The sequence below is a fragment of the Schistocerca cancellata genome, chromosome 3 (assembly GCF_023864275.1).
Source record: "Schistocerca cancellata isolate TAMUIC-IGC-003103 chromosome 3, iqSchCanc2.1, whole genome shotgun sequence".
Classification (NCBI taxonomy): domain Eukaryota; kingdom Metazoa; phylum Arthropoda; class Insecta; order Orthoptera; family Acrididae; genus Schistocerca; species Schistocerca cancellata.
Window position 1 is genome coordinate 476,273,021 of NC_064628.1, and position 23,463 is coordinate 476,296,483.

Below are 23,463 nucleotides of genomic sequence, written 5' to 3' on the forward strand. Positions count from 1 at the left end.
GTGACACGTATGTATGTCTTCAAATGGTTCAAATAGCTCTGCGCACTGTGGGACTTAACTTCTGAGGTCATCAGTCCCCTAGAACTACTTAAACCTAACTAACCTAAGGACATCACACACATCCATGCCCGAGGCACGATTCGAACCTGCGACCGTAGCGGTCACGCGGTTCCAGACTGTAGCGCCTAGAACCGTTCGGCCACCCCGGCTGGCACGTATGTACGCATCCTCTCAGATCACTTGCATCGATTCATGTCCACTGTGCAATCCGACGGACTTTGGCACTTCCAGCAGGACAATTCGACACTCCACATATGCAGAATTACTACAGAATGGCTACAGAAAAACTCTTCTGAGTTTAAACACTTCCGCTGGCCACCAAATTTCCTAGACGTGAAAGTTATTGAGCGTATCTTGGATGCCTTGCAATGTGCTGTTCAGAAGAGATCTCCACCCCCTCGTACTCTTATGGATTTATGGACAGCCCTGCGAGATTCATGGTGTCATTTCTCTCCAGCACTACTTCACACATTAGTCGAGTCCGTGCGACGTCGTGTTGCGGCACTTTTGCCTGCTTGCAGGGGCCCTACACGATATTAGGCAGGTGTATCTTTGGCTTTCCAGTGTATAAAAACTTATTGTGTGTTGCAAAATTTTGTTCGTGATGGAGATAAATACATATTTGAAGACACTTCGAGCATTTTTATATTGCATGACATATCAACAGATCCATCACAAGCGAGAAAAATGTGACTGCCTCCAACGTCAATTTTCTGTAGTTTATTTGAACATCCAGGTCACATTCCGTGTTGCACTCGATGGATGTTTTTTCAGATTCATACATGGAAATCTTCCGTATTGACTTCCGCCTCTAGCCAACAGTACAATCTACATTACCATACTATCAAATAACAGGGATCAGCAATCCCATTATGTCACCAGCCGGCTCAACATGCGGCGTCAGTAGCTGCCTGGACGCTCAGCAGCGCCACCGACTAGCGTCGTGTGAAGGTCGCTATTGGAAGGAATGTTCCGGCACCGGTGGCGATAGTCCGCCATTGAGCGCCACAAAGGCGCAGTGGCGCTGCACGTCTGAAGGTGTCCATTTAAACCAATGCTTAGCCAGCAGAAGCAACACAGAGAGCCGTTTATCAGTGACTGTGTGGTCCAGATTACACAGAAATGGTGTGGCGCGGACGCCTGGCGGCGGTGAGTCAGGGACGTGGCGCGGGCGGGACTTGAGCAGTTCACACGGAAGTGGCGCTGTCAGAGAGCCGCGGGACGGTCGTACTGTGAACGAATCAGAATACGTCTTCTCCGTCACAGGAAGATATTGATGCACTGGAACTTTTGTAACTCGTAAATGTTGAGCAGCGAAGAAGATATTTAGTACTCCGCTACGGTTGGAAATACGAAAGAAACACGGCGCATTCGACGTGATTAAAGAACTGAATGTGTATCCCGAATACTCCCAGCCTTTTTGCAATCTGTCTCAAAAGGGTTTCTGTATTGCGTTATGTTGTGTACACAGTTCCGCGTAGTCAACGCGTACACAACTTTCCCACTAGAGCGCGCCCCGCTAAGCACAACAGCGCAGGCGCAGCGCTCGTCCGTCTCCGCACTACGATATGGCACTGCCTTAGACACGGACCAAATTCTGCTTCCGCCGATCCCCGTATTAATATGTAACGCAGCCAATGAGATTGCTGCTAACGTAGAACCTTTTCTCCTCGCGGATCACACTCGCGCAGTGATACCTGAACGCGCGAGGTATTATAACGAGTGTACAGACCTCCGATCAGTCAGTCTGCATTTGTCTGCACTAGTCTGCAGCAGTCTGTACTATTCTGCTTTAGTCTGTACCTAATAAGATTACCATATTCCTGAACATAGCCATGAAAATAAATGAATAGACACTTTGTCAAGTATCAGAGATATGTGAGAATAAGATTAACGTACCAAGACGAAAGGAACTTCAGACTGTCAATTGTAAACAGCATCCAGAATCAAGTTACGTATGTCTATGCTTTTTATTATTTTAATAAATGTGTGTGAAAATTAATCAAGTTCTGTTTAAAGTTGGTCACCGTCAATCTGCTACTCTAACCATGCAAGTGGCATTTCTATCGTCTGACCTAACGACAGAAGATAAACACGCGACGATAAGACCACGAGACATATTGCTGACACTCGCCTACTTCGTTAGAGCGACAAGTCAAATAATCTGATGGTGTGTGTACCAAAGGTCTTACAGTACGCACACCACACGTTATGTATAGTGAAGGACAGCATTGAGAGAATAGCAGCTGTAATCAGAGTAATACAAATGGATACACAATCGTAAATTACGACATGCTGCTAAATGGCCCTTGAATATCCAAAAGCACATGGGCCCCACCTCCATGCTGCGAGGATATGACAGGCCAGTATTTCATAACTTCTAATTGGAAACCCCACTCGCAACGCTGTATTCCTCCGACTTATTGAATAGGGGACTATTCGATTCGCTACTGTGACCGTGGCTCGAGGCGAACGCTACTGTGCTCTTTTCCAGTTAGTATAAGGGTTGAAACGTAGTATTGCGAACTTCAGCACACTTAGTGATCCGCTTTTCAAAGGACCGTACACAGGACAGAGGTACATCTACGGCAATGTTAGCACAGGCGTTACTGTTGCGATTGACCACGTCTCCGCAGTACGGTGGCACGTGCTGGTATACCATATCATTTAAATATCCCTATAGAAAGAAATCCGGCGACCCCAAATCTGCTGACAATTAATAGCGCCACCTCTGCCAATCCCCGACCAGTACAAACACGATTTAATACCGCCCGTGCTTCAATTGCGTAGTGCGCTGGGCAACACCATGCTGAAACCACGTACGTTATTGAATATCCAGGGCAACATCCTGCTGTAGTACCAGTAGTTCTTGTTCCAAGAAGTTCTACATTTGCGTCGATTCAATGTGCAGTCGATAAAATCCGGACAAATGAGCTTGTTCCCCATGATGCCACTCCATACGTTAACCGACCAAGGACGCTGATGGTAAACTTTCCGTAACTAATGGGGATTGTCGACACTCCAGTAATGCATGTTATGCCGGTTAACGCTACCTCGGTTTGTGAATCTAGACTCATCGGAACACAGTACCTCGTCAAAGAACGTAGGGGCCGTTTGTATTTGTTGATGTGCCCATTCACAAAACTTTATCCTAATACGGAAAATGGCTCCATGAAGCTCCTGATGCAGTGACACGTGGTATGAGTGATACTTATGACGATGCACTATTCTGGTAATACTACCTAAGGAAATACCGGAATCGCGGTGTAATTGCCGGGCCCTTATCTGTGGATTGCGGTGCACTGCCGCTAGTACAGCTGTGTTATTAGCTGCTCCTGTAACACGTTTGATACGTTTCCTTTTGTTGGTCTGAACGTTGCCATTAAAAGGCGTTAACAACCATGTAAAAGAGCGAACGAGATCAAGCTTTCTCTTGAAAACGCTCGACATTCAAGGCAACAGCAACCTCAACACTTCTCCTACAGTCTCTGTAAATCAGTATCGTTTCAGTTTTTTCTCCTGTGACTGCAACATTTATTGTCCACTTGCACGTCTGTTCTCCAAATGATTGGTAGGTTTGCCTGCAATAAACACTGTGCAAGTACTGTAATGTTTAGAGTCGCTGTTGTTCTACGTCTGTATGATAAGTGAGGTCCGATCGCACTGTACTGCCCGTTATGATATGTTGTAGTGTGAAGGAAGTGTCTGATCAGCAATACAAGGTCGATGATATAAAGTCAGTTCGTAGTAAAAATATTTCTGTTACTGATAAATCAGATATATTTACAGTACTTATCAACCATTTTCTGAGCATTGCTGGCGAATTAAATTAAAATTTAGTTTCTACATGGAATCATATAACTCTCTTGGCAAATGCCTTTCCGAGTTTGATGTCTGAAATACTACTGTGATAGAGACAGGGGGGAGATTGAGTCAATAATTAAATCACTGGAGACTAAGGACTCTCATGGATATGATGCAGTGCCTTGCAGAATATTAAAGTACTGTGCTGCACAGTGCCGTGTTCGATATGTCAGAGAAATACAACGTTTCGAATGGAATTTCCAGTTATAAGTTATGAAATACTGGCTTGTGCTACCCTAGCAGTGTGGAGGTGGGGTCCAACGTGCCATTGGATATTCAAGGGCCATTGAGTAGCACATCATAAATTACGGTCGTGTGCCCATTTCGATTAAAGCACCATCTGTGGCAGAACGAAGAACATGATTCAGACAAATCGTATGTAGATTTTGCCGTAGAATAGTAATCCGCAATAAAAAATAGGGGTCCCATTGAAGATTTCAAAGTTACATCCTGACACCCACGCAAGGGGTGGGATGGCGGGTCGAGTGGGCTTTCATTGGATGTACCTTTCTAGACAAAGGAATCATAACTTTCTTGATCCGACTTGTAGTTTCCGAGATGTTTCAAGTCTGCAGTTAAAATGTACACCCTGTATGTACATTGCATAGCTAACTCTGCCGCTGGATCTGCGATTCTCTACCACTAGTTTTAAAACAAAAATAACTCTTAAAACAATATTGACTTAAAATGTGATTGTAACTGACTTCATAAACCACATAGAAAGAGAAATGCTATCCACAAATCCGCTTAGTGCACAACCATGAGATCGAGTGTTGCGCGTCGTAGCTCGTCATGGCCAGACGCCAAAACATGTCACTTACTCGGCGCTGGAAGAAAATGTCGTTTCTTTCCACCGTTAGAAGCAAGTTATAATTCGTACGCAGCAACCTATGTCCTAAGATCCGCCAAAGATAAACTGGGCACCGACTACATTCCTCGCTGCAAACTTTTCCAACTATGCCCAGTGGTTTACTTACTTGGGAAGTATCACAATACATATGGGCAATAATGAAAATAAAACCAGTACCCTATCAAGCTGTGATGTCAGATTATACGAAGCTGAATTTTTTTCCGAATAGTTTTCTCAAAATCTAATTAGAAAGACCGCATATCGGACAACACGGCGAATCCCAAAACTGCGGTTTTCAATTTCTTACGCCAAAACTAAGAGTTTTACTGAGAAACCACCTACAGAGACAAATATAGACTTGTTTCGTCTACATAAAACTTTTTTTAGGTGCATTGGATGGCTTCAATTTAATGAGAACACCAGCATGCCTCTTGGACGTCTCTGCCACGCGTCCCTTCGTGATGACAAACGGATGCGGCGCGGACCACAAAGTGTGAGTGAATTGCTCCACTTGCTGACATGGAGGTGGCGCGAAACTGCGCCATGTTCGCGCCAGTGCCGGCGACAGGCCATTCTGTGTGAATTGGGCCTATGAATGCGGCCTAGTGTAACAGCTGTGTATGGATCTAGTTTATAGCAGATCTATCTTTTCGGGATTCATCTTGGAAGTACAGCTGCATCATCGAAACCTGAGAAACGTACTTGAACTTACCTACAGGTTATCTAACAGCACGTTGCACACTAGCGTATTAATTCTGAGAACGAATGTGCTGCGGAATTATCCTCTGGGGTAGTTGTTACAGGCGTAAATAAAACGCTGACAAATCTGGTAAAAGCTTAACACACTGGCGAAGCCCAGTGGCCACCAGTGTCATAGGTGTACAGTGTTACGACAACCGCACAAAATTCCAGATACGTCGACCAGAATACACAGTGCTGTCGCGCAAAGAACTTTCACCTCTCGGCTCAGCACCACAGGGGTGCTGGTTACCTGCACCAGAACGCACAATAATAATCTCCCAGTCTTCTACTCTGAAACCTGTGCCTGCCACGTGTGTCTTGCAACCACACCGCCAGGTTAGTTAAGAAAGTGCTGGCACTTTCTCAATCAAAATAAAACAGTTGAATTCTCCCCCTGTCGCAACCAAATGGTCATCAGCGATGATAAATTTACAACAGTGAGGAGTACACATTTGAATAGTAAAGCCAACCAACTTACCTAGTGCACTGTAGTAATGTATCGCAACTGCCATAAGCTTTGCACATTGTCTGACTTCGTCTAAGTCTCCGAAAGTAGCACCAATCAAAAGTACTTACAAGCTCCAAACAAATTCACCTCCTACGCACTCGCAAATACATTATTTACATAATATGCTCAAAGACAAAGCGTATTTTGCTACAGCGACGGAGGCGCCTCGCACAGCACGTCCGTACACTCTACTCTCGAGATGCTTCCTCCCCGAACAATGGCGCGTCCTCCCTCTTTACTGCCCAACGCTGGTGACAATGACGTCACACCACCACCTTTAAAATTGTTAATGTGTTTGCTTTCCGAATACCTTTCGTCTGTATCTCTAAGTGATACTCTTGCAAAATGATATCTAGCTGTTACAGTTTATAACTGTATTAGGCTATACTTTTCCTCTGGCTTTTTACGTCGTCTTGGACTTGCACACCCGTTCGGAAGGAAGGCTGAGTAATACGCAATATTTTTGCTTAGGACATAGCTCGTATCCATCCTCCAGCCTTCGAAACTTTCAAGACGCCGTGGGTTCATCTACGTCCCGCTGATTTGCGTTGTATTAGCCAACACCTCCCGACTCTGCGACAATAACAGAATCTGCTTGTTTCTGATCAGATCTGAGATCGATCAGCTTACACAAAACATAAATATCTCGTGATTCGCTACTCAGATACGTAGCGGTTTTCATCAAAATTATTCTAATAAAATACTCTATACAGCTTGATATACTTCTACACAGTGTAATCACAGTAACGTGAACACCGCCTATCCTCAACGTCAGCTTGCAATAGCCGTTCACAGATGGCAAGTGGCAGCATTTGCAGTGGAGGGTATACAAAGCGCGTCGTGGGGGAGCAGAGAAACAGCGCTGTACTTGTCGTAATGCTGAAATGGAGCGATTTATCTGACGTCGAAAAAAGGCATGATCATAGGCTTTGGGATCAAATCTGGAAGCATTTCAGAAATGGCTGAATTTCTACACTGTTGGAATGCCACTGTGGTTAAGGTATACCGTGCACAGCAAACCAACACTATCCAAACCTGTCATCGACACAACTATGGCACGGGCCATAGAAGACAAGGCTGAACGATGGATGCGGGGGCGTGTACGAGCGAACAGGCGAGAAATTGTTGAGCAACTGAAAACCGAGATGAAGCAAGGTGTTACCAGCAGTTTCTCCTCAATGATCGTTCAGCAAACGTTGCTGTGCATAGGCCTCTGCATCAGGCACATGGTTCATACACCCATGCTGTCTGTTGTTCATTGCTGACGAAGGTTGGAATTTGCACGCCAGTACCGGAACTGGACGTCACCGTGTGGCGACAGACGGCCTTTTGAGACGAATAACTTTCATGCTCCATCGGGCAGATGGCGTTTGGCGTGTACAGTGTGTAACGTCTGAAGGCGAAGATGTAGAGCGCTTTATGACCTTGGGAATGTGCTCGTGGCATTTCCTGGGTGATCTCGTCATTCCGGAAGGCACAATGAATCAACACAAGTATCCATCCTTCCTTGAGGAGGACCGCCTCCACCCCTACATGCATTCGTTTTTCTTGGGCATCTTCCAGAAGGAAAATGCAACGTGTCACACGGCTTACAATGTACATGCGTGGTTCGAAGGGCACTAGGATGTGTTTACTGTACTCCCAGGGCCACCAATCTCCCCGGATTTAACTCAGTCGAGGATCTAAGGGACCATCCCGATCGTTGCTTTTCGCGCCATGGATGAAACATCAACCGAGAAACCTAGCGCAGCGGGCCACGACACTGGGATCGTCATGCTTCCACGTCCCTGTCGGTACCTTCTTGCATGTCTTGCAGCAATCCACGCTGAGAAAGGTGTTTATTCAGGCGTTTGACAGATGATCAAATTAAGGTGACTGGACAGTGTGCTTCCCCAGTTCTTTAATTTTGATTTATCCAGTTAGGGACGAGGAGTACAATGAGTCTGACCAGTACAGACGTAACACAGCCACGTCTCAACATAATTAAATTGATAAGTCATTAGCCGGCTACAAGGTATTAAATTTCATACACACAGCTGTGAGCACCGGCAACAACCATAGCTCTAATCCTGTTGGGCATCGACTCAAACTTACCTTGAATGACAAATTACGCTGATTCAGCTCTGTACCAGAGCTGATCAATCGTAGTGACTAGCGAGTGAAGCTATGACGGTCTCTAGGCAACCCATGGCCAGACGCTTTCCGTAGGTGAGAGATCTACAGAACGTGCTGACCTGGCCAACAGTGGAGCACCATCTGTACAGAGATAGGTCGGGACAGCACGTCAAGATGCAGTCTTGCGATATCTTCTTGAATGATAAAGTCACAGATACCTCAGAGATACGGTACAGCTATCAGGCCTAACACATTAGAAAGCTAACGCCTGATGTCCAAATTACCGGCTGTGCCTACCAGAGGTGACTGTATTGTGTGTCCAATGGCACTCGATATCATCAATGGTCCGCATGACGATCACCAACGCAATATGGCAACATTCGTTCTCCTCAGAGCCTCCACACATGGTTGAGGAGCTGTACGAAAAACTGAAACTCGGAAGACGAAGTGGTACCACTCCTGAGGCCATCTTTGACATCCACAAACCCATGCAGGTACACTATTAAAAATATTAACTGGTCTACGTTTACAGAAGCAGGAGAATGAAGGAAAGCAAAAATCCAGTGTGAAAGAAACGTAGGCTAGACACTGGACTCGCATTCGGGAGGACGACGGTTCAATCCCGTGTCCGGCCATCCTGATTTAGGTTTTCCGTGATTTCCCTAAATCACTCCAGGCAAATGCCGGGATGGTTCCTCTGAAAGGGCACGGCCGACTTCCTTCCCAATCCTTCCCTAATCCGATGAGACCGATGACCACGCTGTCTGGTCTCCTTCCCCAAACCAACCAACCAACCAAAGAAACGTAGCTGCTGGAAACTTTACAGAATTATCCGGTACAGTAATAGTTAGTACTGAGTACCTACATCCCACACTATTAAAAACCCTGCGGATGAGCGCTATCGCGCTCCTTTTATCTTTGTTTTTCAATTTCCGTTGAGTTAATTCACAGTGAACGGATCAGACGTGCCACATTAACCAAACACACCTGTTTATTATTTTGAAAATAGTTTAATTCGGAGCGGTGACCGGAAATAAAGCAATCCCCTTTGTCAATAGCGTGATGTTAATGGGCAATTTTAATAAAGTTAATACCTTGCATGATGCAATTATTATTGCTTGTCAACTCCGTGTTATTAATTCAAAACGTTTGTTTCCTCTTTTTACTGTTTGCTCATCGAATAAATTCGCGTAATTAGAAGAGATATTTTTTACCGTAGACCAACAGTGCGGTATTCACATATTTTTGCATCTGATTATTTTCCGCTGACGCTTCCAAATAGCGGGTGAATGTTTTACATTCTACTAGAACATGTAACATGACTGAAATTCGAAATCTGTTATGAAATGCAAATACAAAGGATGGAAACAGTGTCTTGAAAATTACTTGTTCAGTGATTCTCAGCAATTCGTATTGAAAAAGAGAATATCGTTTCTTTTCAGCCAAAGGGCGGGCTGTAGCTAATTTATTCACGATATCATCTGATACCTACCACATATACAGATGAATCCAAATTCTGTAATTTGTTTCCATTATTCCTTCCTGCAAGCCCACAATGTGACCCCACTCAAATGACTGAAATTGTTCAACACGAATACGTACTCGTCGGTGGGGCATTTTTGCACCCTAGAATCACTGTTGCAACCACTGTTAGCCTCTAGGCTCAGCACAATTACTGACTTCGAAATCTAGTTATGTTACTAAAAAATGGTTCAAATGGTTCTGAGCACTATGGGACTTAACATCTGAGGTCATCAGTCCCATCATTACTAACACCTCGAAAGATATAAGTAATTTAGTTGTAAGAGTTCCATTATTAAGGAATTTGTTGCTAGCGCACTCGAACAGATGTAATTTCGATGGATTTCGAGAGATTGCTCACGCGCTGCCTGCGATATGTAAGCTATAAGAGAACCTCAGGCCAGAGAGCAGTGTTGTCTGCAGTAAGAGCAGTGTAGCAGTAGGAGTAAGTAGTAGCTAGCAGTCTGGTGTATCGAGTTGGCTGGGCCGGTGGTGCGGAGCGATGGCGGTGCCTGAGCGTTGTAGTATAAGGTAAAAGCAGCCCCGCGCATATGTACTATTGTTATGTCAAGCCCCATGTAAATGTTTTTAAAAAATCTCTTAATAACAATCTTTCTTATAAAAAATTAACTTTTGATATTCATCTCAATTTAAAGAACTTACTAATTTCTCCAATCCATGGTCATCCCGATTACTGTAAAGAAAAATCAGTTGTTTCTTTTTATAAATCTATCGGCCAGCATTGCACAGGGCTGTGCCAGAAAAATTTCTTATAGGAGCAAATACATACGCGTTATCCGGCGACCTTATTCAGGTAAGAATTTTCAATTTATTCACAATGATCTTTCAGGGCCATGACGCAGCGCTGCTGACGTCCAAAATTCACCAGTGTAAATTCACAGTCATTATTGAAGGGTTATAAGTGAGCGACAATTTTATTGAGAAGATAGTCTCATTGTATTATTGATAGGTTACGGAATTCATTTAGTAGGAGGTTACGCTGAATGTGAATTATAACTAATTATATTTTTACTGTTGGGAGGTTTCGGAATTTTTCTGTTGGGAGGTTACATAGTAGTAAAAATCAAGAAATCAAACATTCATCAACGGTGGTGACTAGCATACAATTCGTTTTAAAATCATTATATTTTGGCCGTGCTGGTCTAGAGCGCTAGACTCCTTACCTTTAGCCCTGGGTTCAGTCTCATGTCGAAGAGGGTAACTAACGTTCCTTGTTTCAGTCCCTCCAGAACGGCTCCAGGCCCGATTAGCCTGCTATCATTTTGAGTGTTCGGAGTAAAGTCGACCGGGTCGATGGGCTCGTCAACCCATCGGTCCTAGTCGCGGCAAGCGATAGACTGTACACTGCCCGCACTCAGAACAAATCCCGGTCTCGGATTGAGAGCTTCAAGCTTTACCTTTTTTACCAAACCTGTTTTACTATATTGTAGATTGTCTTTCTTGAGCTGTAAAAGATTTATAATCCAAATATTCTGTCGGGAAAAAAATTAAACACTTTCAAGTGGCACCTACGTATAATATGTGCATATTGAGGGGTTATACTGTTAGTGATTCACTTCTAAGAGTAATAGGCGATCAGATGGCGGTCAGGATGCCGTCTGTACACCCTCAGTTTTGACTCTGCAGACAGTATCTGTGATGCGTTTAGAGGTTAACAGTGATTGCAACATTCATTCTAGGGTACTACCATGTCCCACGTACTCTTGTTCAACAGTTTCAGCCATTTGAACGGGGTCTATCTGTGGACATGCAGGAAGCTGGATGGAGGAATTGACGGAGTGCTGCACATGGTGGGCACAGTGCGTAGGTGGTGTGTCACTGCTTTCTGCAGTGATCTGTGGAACATTCTCTACTTGCATCAGGACTTCCATCACGAGTGCCTCTGGCGAGGCTACCACTGACGCCATAGCAGCTTTAGTGCTGTGAAAGAGTCGAATGGAGAATGGAATGGAGCTCAGATGTCAGTGACGACAGTATGTTCTGTCTGAACGCGATTGATAGTCGTACACGTGTATGGCATAAACCTGGTGAGCTATATATTCTCCCACGACACACAAGCCCATCCCAGACCTTACGGTGTGAGCAATTCTCAGTTACAACCGGCGGTCACATTTGGTGCTTCTGCAGGGTGAAGTAAGCGGAGCGCACTGCATTACACAGGCTGTTATCACCGTTCTGTCCGCCCCAGTAGCTGAGTGGTCAGCGTGACGGATTGCCGTCCTCCGGGCCCGGGTTCGATTCCCGGCTGGGTCGGAGATTTTCTCCGCTCAGGGACTGGGTGTTGTGTTGTGTTCATCATCATTTCATCCCCATCCGGCGTGCAGGTCGCCCAATGTGGCGCCGAATGTAATAAGACCTGCGCTAAGGCGGCCGGACCTGCCCCGCGAGGGGCCTCCCGGCCAATGACGCCAAACGCTCATCATCATCATCATCACCGTTCTACTGCCATTTCTTCGACAGGAGGGTGATGCGCTTTCCAGCAGAACACTGCACGTCGACATATTTCTTCTGCAACACAACGTGCTCTTCGTGTTGTTCAGCAGCTGTCTGATCAGAAAGATCACCAGGTCTCTTGCCAGTTGAACTGATATTAGATATGTTGAAGCGAGAAATCACTAGTTCTCCTAAGCTTCCAAGAACCATTGCCGAATTGCAACAATAGGCGGAAGATGAATGGGGCAGCCTCTTGTAGGATGCTATTCGAAACCTTTACGATCATTTTCATGTGATAATAGATGCCTCCGTTGCCGCAAGAAAGGTGTACACTTGGTATTGATGCGACTGTTTCGACATCCTTTACAATGACGTGTGTGATTCATTTGGGTTGAATTTATCGTATTCACCTACAATGATGAACGGCCGATCGCACTAATTGTCAATAAAATTATCATGTCCTAGACGGTGTTACAGTTTTTTGGTAGTGTAGTTCCAATTATGTATCTAACTAACCTTTTGGCGATCCTTGATGAAATGTATCTTTATAAACATTTATTCCAGTGTACTATACAATGAATGTTTTTCATTAGATTTTATCCTGTTCCATTGCCGATGTTTCCAAGTGTTTCTGAAATCGTGTACTAACCATGGCGTACAGCTAATGTCAATCTCTGGGTAAGTACGTACTGTATATTGTATTATTGCTTCATACTTATTTATATACACTCCTGGAAATTGAAATAAGAACACCGTGAATTCATTGTCCCAGGAAGGGGAAACTTTATTGACACATTCCTGGGGTCAGATACATCACATGATCACACTGACAGAACCACAGGCACATAGACACAGGCAACAGAGCATGCACAATGTCGGCACTAGTACAGTGTATATCCACCTTTCGCAGCAATGCAGGCTGCTATTCTCCCATGGAGACGATCGTAGAGATGCTGGATGTAGTCCTGTGGAACGGCTTGCCATGCCATTTCCACCTGGCGCCTCAGTTGGACCAGAGTTCGTGCTGGACGTGCAGACCGCGTGAGACGACGCTTCATCCAGTCCCAAACATGCTCAATGGGAGACAGATCCGGAGATCTTGCTGGCCAGGGTAGTTGACTTACACCTTCTAGAGCACGTTGGGTGGCACGGGATACATGCGGACGTGCATTGTCCTGTTGGAACAGCAAGTTCCTTTGCCGGTCTAGGAATGGTAGAACGATGGGTTCGATGACGGTTTGGATGTACCGTGCACTATTCAGTGTCCCCTCGACGATCATCAGTGGTGTACGGCCAGTGTAGGAGATCGCTCCCCACACCATGATGCCGGGTGTTGGCCCTGTGTGCCTCGGTCGTATGCAGTCCTGATTGTGGCGCTCACCTGCACGGCGCCAAACACGCATACGACCATCACTGGCACCAAGGCAGAAGCGACTCTCATCGCTGAAGACGACACGTCTCCATTCGTCCCTCCATTCACGCCTGTCGCGACACCACTGGAGGCGGGCTGCACGATGTTGGGGCGTGAGCGGAAGACGGCCTAACGGTGTGCGGGACCGTAGCCCAGCTTCATGGAGACGGTTGCGAATGGTCCTCGCCGATACCCCAGGAGCAACAGTGTCCCTAATTTGCTGGGAAGTGGCGGTGCGGTCCCCTACGGCACTGCGTAGGATCCTACGGTCTTGGCGTGCATCCGTGCGTCGCTGCGGTCTGGTCCCAGGTCGACGGGCACGTGCACCTTCCGCCGACCACTGGCGACAACATCGATGTACTGTGGAGACCTCACGCCCCACGTGTTGAGCAATTCGGCGGTACGTCCACCCGGCCTCCCGCATGCCCACTATACGCCCTCGCTCAAAGTCCGTCAACTGCACATACGGTTCACGTCCACGCTGTCGCGGCATGCTACCAGTGTTAAAGACTGCGATGGAGCTCCGTATGCCACGGCAAACTGGCTGACACTGACGGCGGCGGTGCACAAATGCTGCGCAGCTAGCGCCATTCGACGGCCAACACCGCGGTTCCTGGTGTGTCCGCTGTGCCGTGCGTGTGATCATTGCTTGTACAGCCCTCTCGCAGTGTCCGGAGCAAGTATGGTGGGTCTGACACACCGATGTCAATGTGTTCTTTTTTCCATTTCCAGGAGAGTATTTTCTACACTGAAGCGCCAAAGAAACTGGTATAAGCATGCGCATTCAAATACGGACATATGTAAATAGGTAGAATACGAAGCCGCGGGCGGCAATGCCTGTATAAGACAACAAGTGTCTGGCGCATTTGTTACATCGGCCACTGCTGTTACAATGGCAGGTTACCAAGATTCAAGTGAGTTTGAACGTGGTGTTACAGTCGGCGCGCGAGCGATAGAACACAGCATCTCCGAGGTAGCGATGGAGTGGGGATTTTCCCGTACGACCATTTGACGAGTGCACCGTGAATATCAGGAACTCGCTAAAAATCAAATCTCCAACACCGATGCAGCCGAAAAAAGATCCTGTAAGAACGGAACCAACGACGACTGAAAAAAATCGATCAACGTGACAAAAGTGCAACCCTTTCTCAAATTGCTGCAGATTTCAGTGATGGTCAATCGACAAGTATTCAATGGAGTATCATCGATATGGGCTTTCGGAACTGAAGGCCCACTTGTGTATCCATGATGACTGCGCGACACAAAGCTTTACGCCTCGCCCGGGTCCGTCAACAACGACGTTGGACTGTTGATGACTGGAAACATATTGCCTGGTTGGACGAGTGTCGTTTCAAATTGTATCGAGAGGATGGACGTGTACAGATATGGAGACAACCTCATGAATCGACATACCCTGCGTATGAGTTGGGGACCGTTAAAGCTGGTGGAGGCTCTGTATTAGTGTGGGGTGTGTGCAGTTGGAGTGATATGGGACCCCTGATAGGTCTAGATACGACTCTGACAGGTGACACGTACGTAACTATCCTGTGTGATCACCTGCACGCACTCACGTCCATTATACATTCCGACGTACTTAGGAAATCACAGCAGGAAACTGCGACACCCCACACGTCCAGAATTTCTACAGAGTGGCTCCAGAAACACTCTTCTGAGTTTCTACACTTCCCAGACATGAACATTATTGAGCCTATCTGGGATGCCTTGCAGCGTGCTGTTCAGAAGAGAGATCCACTCAGTCGTGCGGATTTATGGACATCTTTGCACGATTCGTGTTGTCAGTTCCCTCCAGCATTACTTCAGGCATTAGTCGAGTCCATGCCACGTCGTGTTGCGGCACTTCTGCGCGCTCACGGGGGCCCTACACGATATTATGCAGGTATACCAGTTTCTTTTCATTTTTGAGGAAGATACCCGAAGATAGTCAACTTGTAAGGCAGAAACTGCTTCTAAAATGAAGGACTGGTATACGGCAACTTTCTCTGGCTCAAGCAAAGGGAGTCAAAAACATGCAAGGTAGCCAACATTAGTAATGGACGTGTCATTGTTTTTAAAGGAGCTATAATTATTCATTATATATATCTAAAACTGTCAGAGACCCATCAACATTTATAAACACATGAGATCAGAAAATTTTCCAGCTATATTATATCTCTATTCTTCTAGAGTGTTCTTAACGATTCAATCCTGTATATTACCTCAGAACAAATTATATCTTAGGACCTTTTTAAGAATTTGCCTGTCGTGTCTACGCCTACGTCTAAAGTGCTTCAAAATAATTTTATTTCGTTTTCAACAGTCTTATATTTCTTCTCCCTTTATTTACGCTATTTGATCAAGAGTATCCGGACAAATTTATGTAACGCGGAATTGAACACTATATGTCACGAAAGGCGGACTCAGCAGTAGAAAAGGAGACGACGATTACTGTGTATTCCGCACAGAATCAGTAGCAGCCGAATGCGTCTGTCAGCAGAGCTCAGTGGCTTCGAACGTGGGCTAGTCGTTGGTTATCACCTAACAGGTCCATCAGGGACGTTTCGTCCCTTCTAAAGCTGACCAAGTCGACTGTTGGTGATGCGATTGTGAAGCGTAAACGAGAAGGGACAACCAAAGCTAAAGCAAGACCAGACACATCTCATGTACTAACGGTCAGGGATCATCGAGCCTTACGGAGGGTGGTTGAAAAAAACCATATGAAATCGACGGAAAGAAGCACTTGTGAGTTGCAAAGTGCTACCAGGCGTCCTGCTAGCACAATGTGAGTAGGGCGTTAAAAAGAGGGGGGCAGGGGGGTTAAGTGACTGCGAAGCTCCTCATAAGCCACAGATTTCTGCAGGCAATGCTAAGCAGCGCTTGCGGTGGTGTGTAGTACAACGCCACTGGACTGTCGATGACGGAGTGATTTGGAGTGATGAAGCACGCTATACTCTGTGTCAGTCTGATGCAAGGGTTTGGGTTTGGCGAATGCCTGGAGAATGTTACGAGCCATCATGTTTAGTGCCATCAGTGAAGTACGGCGGAGAGGACGTTGCGGTATTGGGATGTTTCTCGTGGTTAGGACGTGGGCCCCTTATTGCACTTACGAAAATTCTAAAGCTGGAAAGATATAAACGAAATTTACAGCAGGAACAGTTCAGAGAAGCATGAAACGCACCCTGTCATAAAGCAGTTCGTGTGGTTTGTGGACAGTAACCTTCCTTACTAGACTGGCGGGTCCAGACAAATGTCCTGAACTCAATGGAACACCTTTGGGATGAGTTAGAATGTCGACATCGCTCCATGCCCCCAGCATTAAACGTCACTACCTTCTGCGGTTTCCGCTTTTGAGGGGGAATGTGCTGCCATTCCTCCACAGACATTCAGACACTTCACCGAATATGACACCAGCAGAGTTCAATCCGCCAAAACGGCGAACGGTGGACACATCCCATATTAATGTCCACTAATAGGTGCACTCCAGTATTCAAAAATGGTTCAAATGGCTCTGAGCACTATGGGACTTAACTTCTGAGGTCATCAGTCCTCTAGAACTTAGAACTACTTAAACCTAACTAACCTAAGGACATCACACACATCCATGCCCGAGGCAGGATTCGAACCTGCGACCGTAACGATCGCGCGCTTCCAGACTGTAGCACCTAGAACCACTCGGACACTCCGGTCGGCTCCAGTATTCTTGCTACATTCTGATTACAAGCTCCTTGCACTTACACCCAGTATTATACACTCCTGGAAATTGAAATAAGAACACCGTGAATTCATTGTCCCAGGAAGGGGAAACTTTATTGACACATTCCTGGGGTCAGATATATCACATGATCACACAGACAGAACCACAGGCACATAGACACAGGCAACAGAGCATGCACAATGTCGGCACTAGTACAGTGTATATCCACCTTTCGCAGCAATGCAGGCTGCTATTCTCCCATGGAGACGATCGTAGAGATGCTGGATGTAGTCCTGTGGAACGGCTTGCCATGCCATTTCCACCTGGCGCCTCAGTTGGACCAGCGTTCGTGCTGGACGTGCAGACCGCGTGAGACGACGCTTCATCCAGTCCCAAACATGCTCAATGGGGGACAGATCCGGAGATCTTGCTGGCCAGGGTAGTTGACTTACACCTTCTAGAGCACGTTGGGTGGCACGGGATACATGTGGACGTGCATTGTCCTGTTGGAACAGCAAGGTCCCTTGCCGGTCTAGGAATGGTAGAACGATGGGTTCGATGACGGTTTGAATGTACCGTGCACTATTCAGTGTCCCCTCAACGATCACCAGTGGTGTACGGCCAGTGTAGGAGATCGCTCCCCACACCATGATGCCGGGTGTTGGCCCTGTGTGCCTCGGTCGTATGCAGTCCTGATTGTGGCGCTCACCTGCACGGCGCCAAACACGCATACGACCATCATTGGCACCAAGGCAGAAGCGACTCTCATCGCTGAAGACGACACGTCTCCATTCGTCCCTCCATTCACGCCTGTCGCGACACCACTGGAGGCGGGCTGCACGATGTTGGGGCGTGAGCGGAAGACGGCCTAACGGTGTGCGGGACCGTAGCCCAGCTTCATGGAGACGGTTGCGAATGGTCCTCGCCGATACCCCAGGAGCAACAGTGTCCCTAATTTGCTGGGAAGTGGCGGTGCGGTCCCCTACGGCACTGCGTAGGATCCTACAGTCTTGGCGTGCATCCGTGCATCGCTGCGGTCCGGTCCCAGGTCGACGGGCACGTGCACCTTCCGCCGACCACTGGCGACAACATCGATGTACTGTGGAGACCTCACGCCCCACGTGTTGAGCAATTCGGCGGTACGTCCACCCGGCCTCCCGCATGCCCACTATACGCCCTCGCTCAAAGTCCGTCAACTGCACATACGGTTCATGTCCACGCTGTCGCGGCATGCTACCAGTGTTAAAGACTGCGATGGAGCTCCGTATGCCACGGCAAACTGGCTGACACTGACGGAGGCGGTGCACAAATGCTGCGCAGCTAGCGCCATTCGACGGCCAACACCGCGGTTACTGGTGTGTCCGCTGTGCCGTGCGTGAGATCATTGCTTGTACAGCCCTCTCGCAGTGTCCGGAGCAAGTATGGTGGGTCTGACACACCGGTGTCAATGTGTTCTTTTTTCCATTTCCAGGAGTGTATATTTCTCCAATTATTACATAATTTATTTCCTTATCATATCATGTGTATTCAGTATCGTGTCACTTTAAACACATTTGCACATGAATGAGATATTACTGAATAAAATCTTCTCAGACTCGTATCTGCATGAAACACTTATATGTTCTCCTCGGCTATTGTCAAGCAGTAACTGTCATCAGCTGACATACAGTAACTTTCACCTACAAGGTAACAACTGCAAGTAGGGAACAGTCGAAGAGTGAACCACGATACTGTTCAGGTGACGCAGTCTGGTTTACCGACGGGTTACAAGCAGACGAAAGCGTTGGGGCCGGGATACACAGGGTATGACCAAGACGAGAGAGTGCAATATCTCTAGGGAAGCTGATCTCGGTATTCCAGGTGGAAAATATGTGTTATCAGAGTGTGTGCAGAGAAGACTCTGCGTGGGGGCTGCAAGGATCGTGGCATCTACATACATTCAGACAGCCAAGAAACTTTGAAATCTTAATCATCACTTTGCAGAACGCTATTAAGCCCTTGTGAGGTTAGGGGTAAGCAACAGGGTACATCTGCTTTGGGTCCCTGGTCTCTCAGGAATAAGTGGCAATTAACAAGATGAAATGCAGGCCAGAACAGGTGAGGCGACTCCATTTGTTGAATCTAAATTGCTTAGTTGGATCACGAGGCAGCAAGCAAAGTACTGTACTAAGTCACAAAACAAGAACGTGGCAACCTAATGACGCTGAAGTCATGTCTCAAGAGAAGTTCTGTAATCCTTAGTTTGAACGAGGGACAGAGTAAACTCACAGTAAGACTAATAGCTGGCCATGGGGACTTACAGACATCTACACGCAATGAGCACAGAGAAAGAAGCACCAAAGTATGACGTCGTGGGCGGGATGAAACAGCGCCACATTTAATCTTCCAATGAGAGGCGTTGGAGACGTAACTACATATAGTTGGGTGAGAAGGGGGCAGTTGCCCCAGGCGACAGAATTTAGGGGACCGAAAGTTTTGGGCGGAACTTTTTTTTAGGTTGTGTATAAAATATTTGGGTATTTTAAACATAGCTGCGCAACAGCAACGGTTACACGTAATAAGACTAAAAACAGACGACCAGTTGCAATGGATAAAGAAATCTTTACCTAGGTTTCGACAGATTTAAATCTGTCTTCTTCAGAAGGCGGCCTGAGGACAATGAACATCGTAGTTTACATTAAAAGGTATGAAACTTAAGTCAAGAATAGTATTTAACACATATTTGAGAGCTCTTGTATTACAAAATATGAGAAGGACGCCTGGTACTTACAGTATTACATTAATATGGAATGATGTATCATCGTCGTTTTTACAAATATCTGCATAGATCCATTAGTCCAAATTAAAATATAGCGCTGAAAATAGGGTTTGTCATGTAAATAAAAATTAGTACATGGATGTTGCAGAGCTCACAAGCGACTGAGTGTAATCGGCCGGCGTAGTTACACTGCGGCCAGGGCAGGTCGCGCTCATGTCGCGAACTATGTGCCGATTGGCGTACTAAAGCAACGTGTAAAATATCAATATTAATAGTGTCCTTAGATAAAGTGACAATAAAAAGAAGGAAAGCGTTTAACACTCCCGTTATAACAGTATGGAAGCCTTGGTATCATTAACGTGGATATATACATCAAAAAGGCAGAAGGCGCTTACGCCGAGAGTTACATACAGTGGCATATACAGCCAGAATATAAAAGTTACATTACAATATTAGTGAAGCACACACACCGTATATAAGTCAAAACTTTAAAACTATCAGTAGTGGCTCTTAAGACAAAATTACGAACCCTGGTCCACAATCCAGTTAATACACATTCTCAGGAAGCTAAGGTTTTAGAGCCAGAGAAAATCACATGAGGGCCGATGTAGTGGCAGCCATACATCGTGAGAAAACCATATTACATAAAGGGTAGTGAGCTTAAACATTTGAAAGTGCATCATAGCTTCCTGAGAAAATAGACTACTGAGGTTACCAGCATTAATGTTATACCATAAACAGTACAGGTTTAAAGCCTTCGAAAAATTGTCTACAAGCAAGGTTCAACTGGTCGTTCAGTATATTACCGTCTTTGAGCTCTAGATGTTTAAAAATTTATAATTCTTCCCACAGATCTAGTCTACGCCCTTTGACTTGTCTGTGTAGGATAACCGTGTCTTCTAACTTTAGGTGTATGGCCGGCTATCAAGAGGTGTTCAGCAAAAGTAGAGTTGTGAATATTCGCTCCTTTTTTACCTAATAGATGTTCTTTATATCGTGTTTTCACAGCTCTGCCTGTTTGACCAATATAATATGAGGGGCAGTTATTACAGGTTAGTTTGTAAACACCTGAATTGGAAAACCAATCGCTGACAATCTCTACTGAATGTACAAGATTTCTTTTTAAACTGTTATCTGTAGAGAAGGAGACGTTACAGTTATATTTTTTATTTAGAAGACGTTTAATCCTATACGATATATTACCCAAGAAAGGGATGGAAATAAATTTTTTAGTTTCTTTGGTATCCATGGGGAGGTTGTTGCTAAAAGTCGAACAATTTTGGGAAGTTTTCTTATTGAGCAAGTAATCGATCATATTATGATTGTACCCATTATTAGCAGCAATCGCTATGATGACATTCAATTCCTTTTGTAGATCCGCAGGTGATAAAGGAGTAGTTACCATTTGGTGAATGGCAGAATGAAAAAAACACCAGTTTATGAGCTTTTGGATGAGTTGAGTCAGCAGGAATGACATTATCTGAATATGTTTCCTTGCGGAAGATACTGAAATTGAAGGAATTATCCTGTATAGAAATTTTGAAGTTCTTTTGTGAAGAAAAATTTTTTTTCCTGTAAACCATTGAAAGTATTGAAGAGATGCTCTAACTCATGATCAGTGCCATCAAAAGCAATGATAATGTCGTCAACATAACGTGCATAATAGCGGATTTTGTTGCGTAGTTCTGAACTTGAATTGATGAACGTTATTTCCAGGGCGTTGATGAAAACCTCTGCTAAAATACCGGCGAGGGGGCTACCCATTGCTAGACCTTCTGGCTGTATATAAATTTTCCCATTAAACGTGAAATAATTGTATTTTAAAACGACCTTAAGCAAACCAATCAGTTCCGCAATCTGAGTTTCACTTAGTTTTTTATGCTTGAGAAGATTCTTTTTTACAAGGTCTATGGTTTCATCAACCGGGACATTTGTATAAAGGCTGACGATGTCAAATGACACCAGTCTAGTGTCAGGTGTACATCTTACAGTTTGAATATTGTTGATTAATTCCTTACTGTTTTTTACAAAAAAAATATTTTCAAATGTGAAAGCATCTTTAATTTTAAAATGGAGGCGCCTAGCAAATGTGTGATGTGGACTACCTATACCATTCACTACAGGGCGAATCGGGTGATTTTGTTTGTGCAGTTTAAACTGACTTCTGAGCACGGGTGGTTTCGAGTTCATATTTATAAGCCCTTTCTTTTGAAAGTTATTAAACAGGCTGGCGGAACTAGCTAAAGTATGCCGGATTTCATTTTGCAGTTCCGCGGTTGGATCGACGGTAACCTCAGTGATGTCATTTTCCTCAAAAAACTTTACAGTCTTTTCTATACAGTATATTCATTTTTATAAGCCACGACAGCGCTGTTACTCTTAGTGACTAAGGCGTCGTGTTCTCTAAGCTTACGATTAATGCTTTTTGCTATACTATATTCACCCGACTGCCCATTAGGAAATAATTTAATTTCTTTTTCTATTATGTTATTACATTCGTAGGCACATTTGACTTGCTCTGTTTTCTCTAATTTCAGGGATTCTAAACCGATTTTAAGATCTACAATGAGATTACAGATAACTGGATATTTATCGAGTTGAGCAGGCAAATTATATTTAAGGCTTTTACATAACAAGTCATTCTCAGCCTGCGTAAAAGTAATATTGGTTTTATTTAGTACTCTTTCGTAAAATAGGTGTTTGACACTATTGTCTGCTGTATTAACACTTTTACTTGTGGTCCTATTACTAAACTTCAACAACTTTCTTTCATGTCTAGCCTTGATTTCTTCTTTACGATTAAAGAGCCATTCATTAATACTATTCCACAGGTGGTCAATTTGAAATGTACAAAGATCTTTAAAGGCTTTAGTTAAAAATAGGTGTATACAGTAGGCTTCACTATTAAGAACATCTTTTTTCTTGTACAAATTTACTGTGCTATCCGAAATGACTAAATGCACTAATTTCTTTTTAACAGAAGGCACTTTGTTACACTGTTTAAAGTTTATGTAAGCCTTCACATAATCAGGGGTAATGTCTTAATCTAGGCACTGTTGATTAAAGTCAATAGCCATACCTGCTTTCACAATTTTTAATTTGATGTCCATGTACCTGGTTGCAGCTTTTGATACCTCGGCGGGCAGGAATTTCAGTATTTTAAACATAGCTGCGCAACAGCAACGGTTACACGTAATAAGACTAAAAACAGACGACCAGTTGCAATGGATAAAGAAATCTTTACCTAGGTTTCGACAGATTTAAATCTGTCTTCTTCAGAAGGCGGCCTGAGGACAATGAACATCGTAGTTTACATTAAAAGGTATGAAACTTAAGTCAAGAATAGTATTTAACACATATTTGAGAGCTCTTGTATTATAAAATATGAGAAGGACGCCTGGTACTTACAGTATTACATTAATATGGAATGATGTATCATCATTGTTTTTACAAATATCTGCATAGATCCATTAGTCCAAATTAAAATACA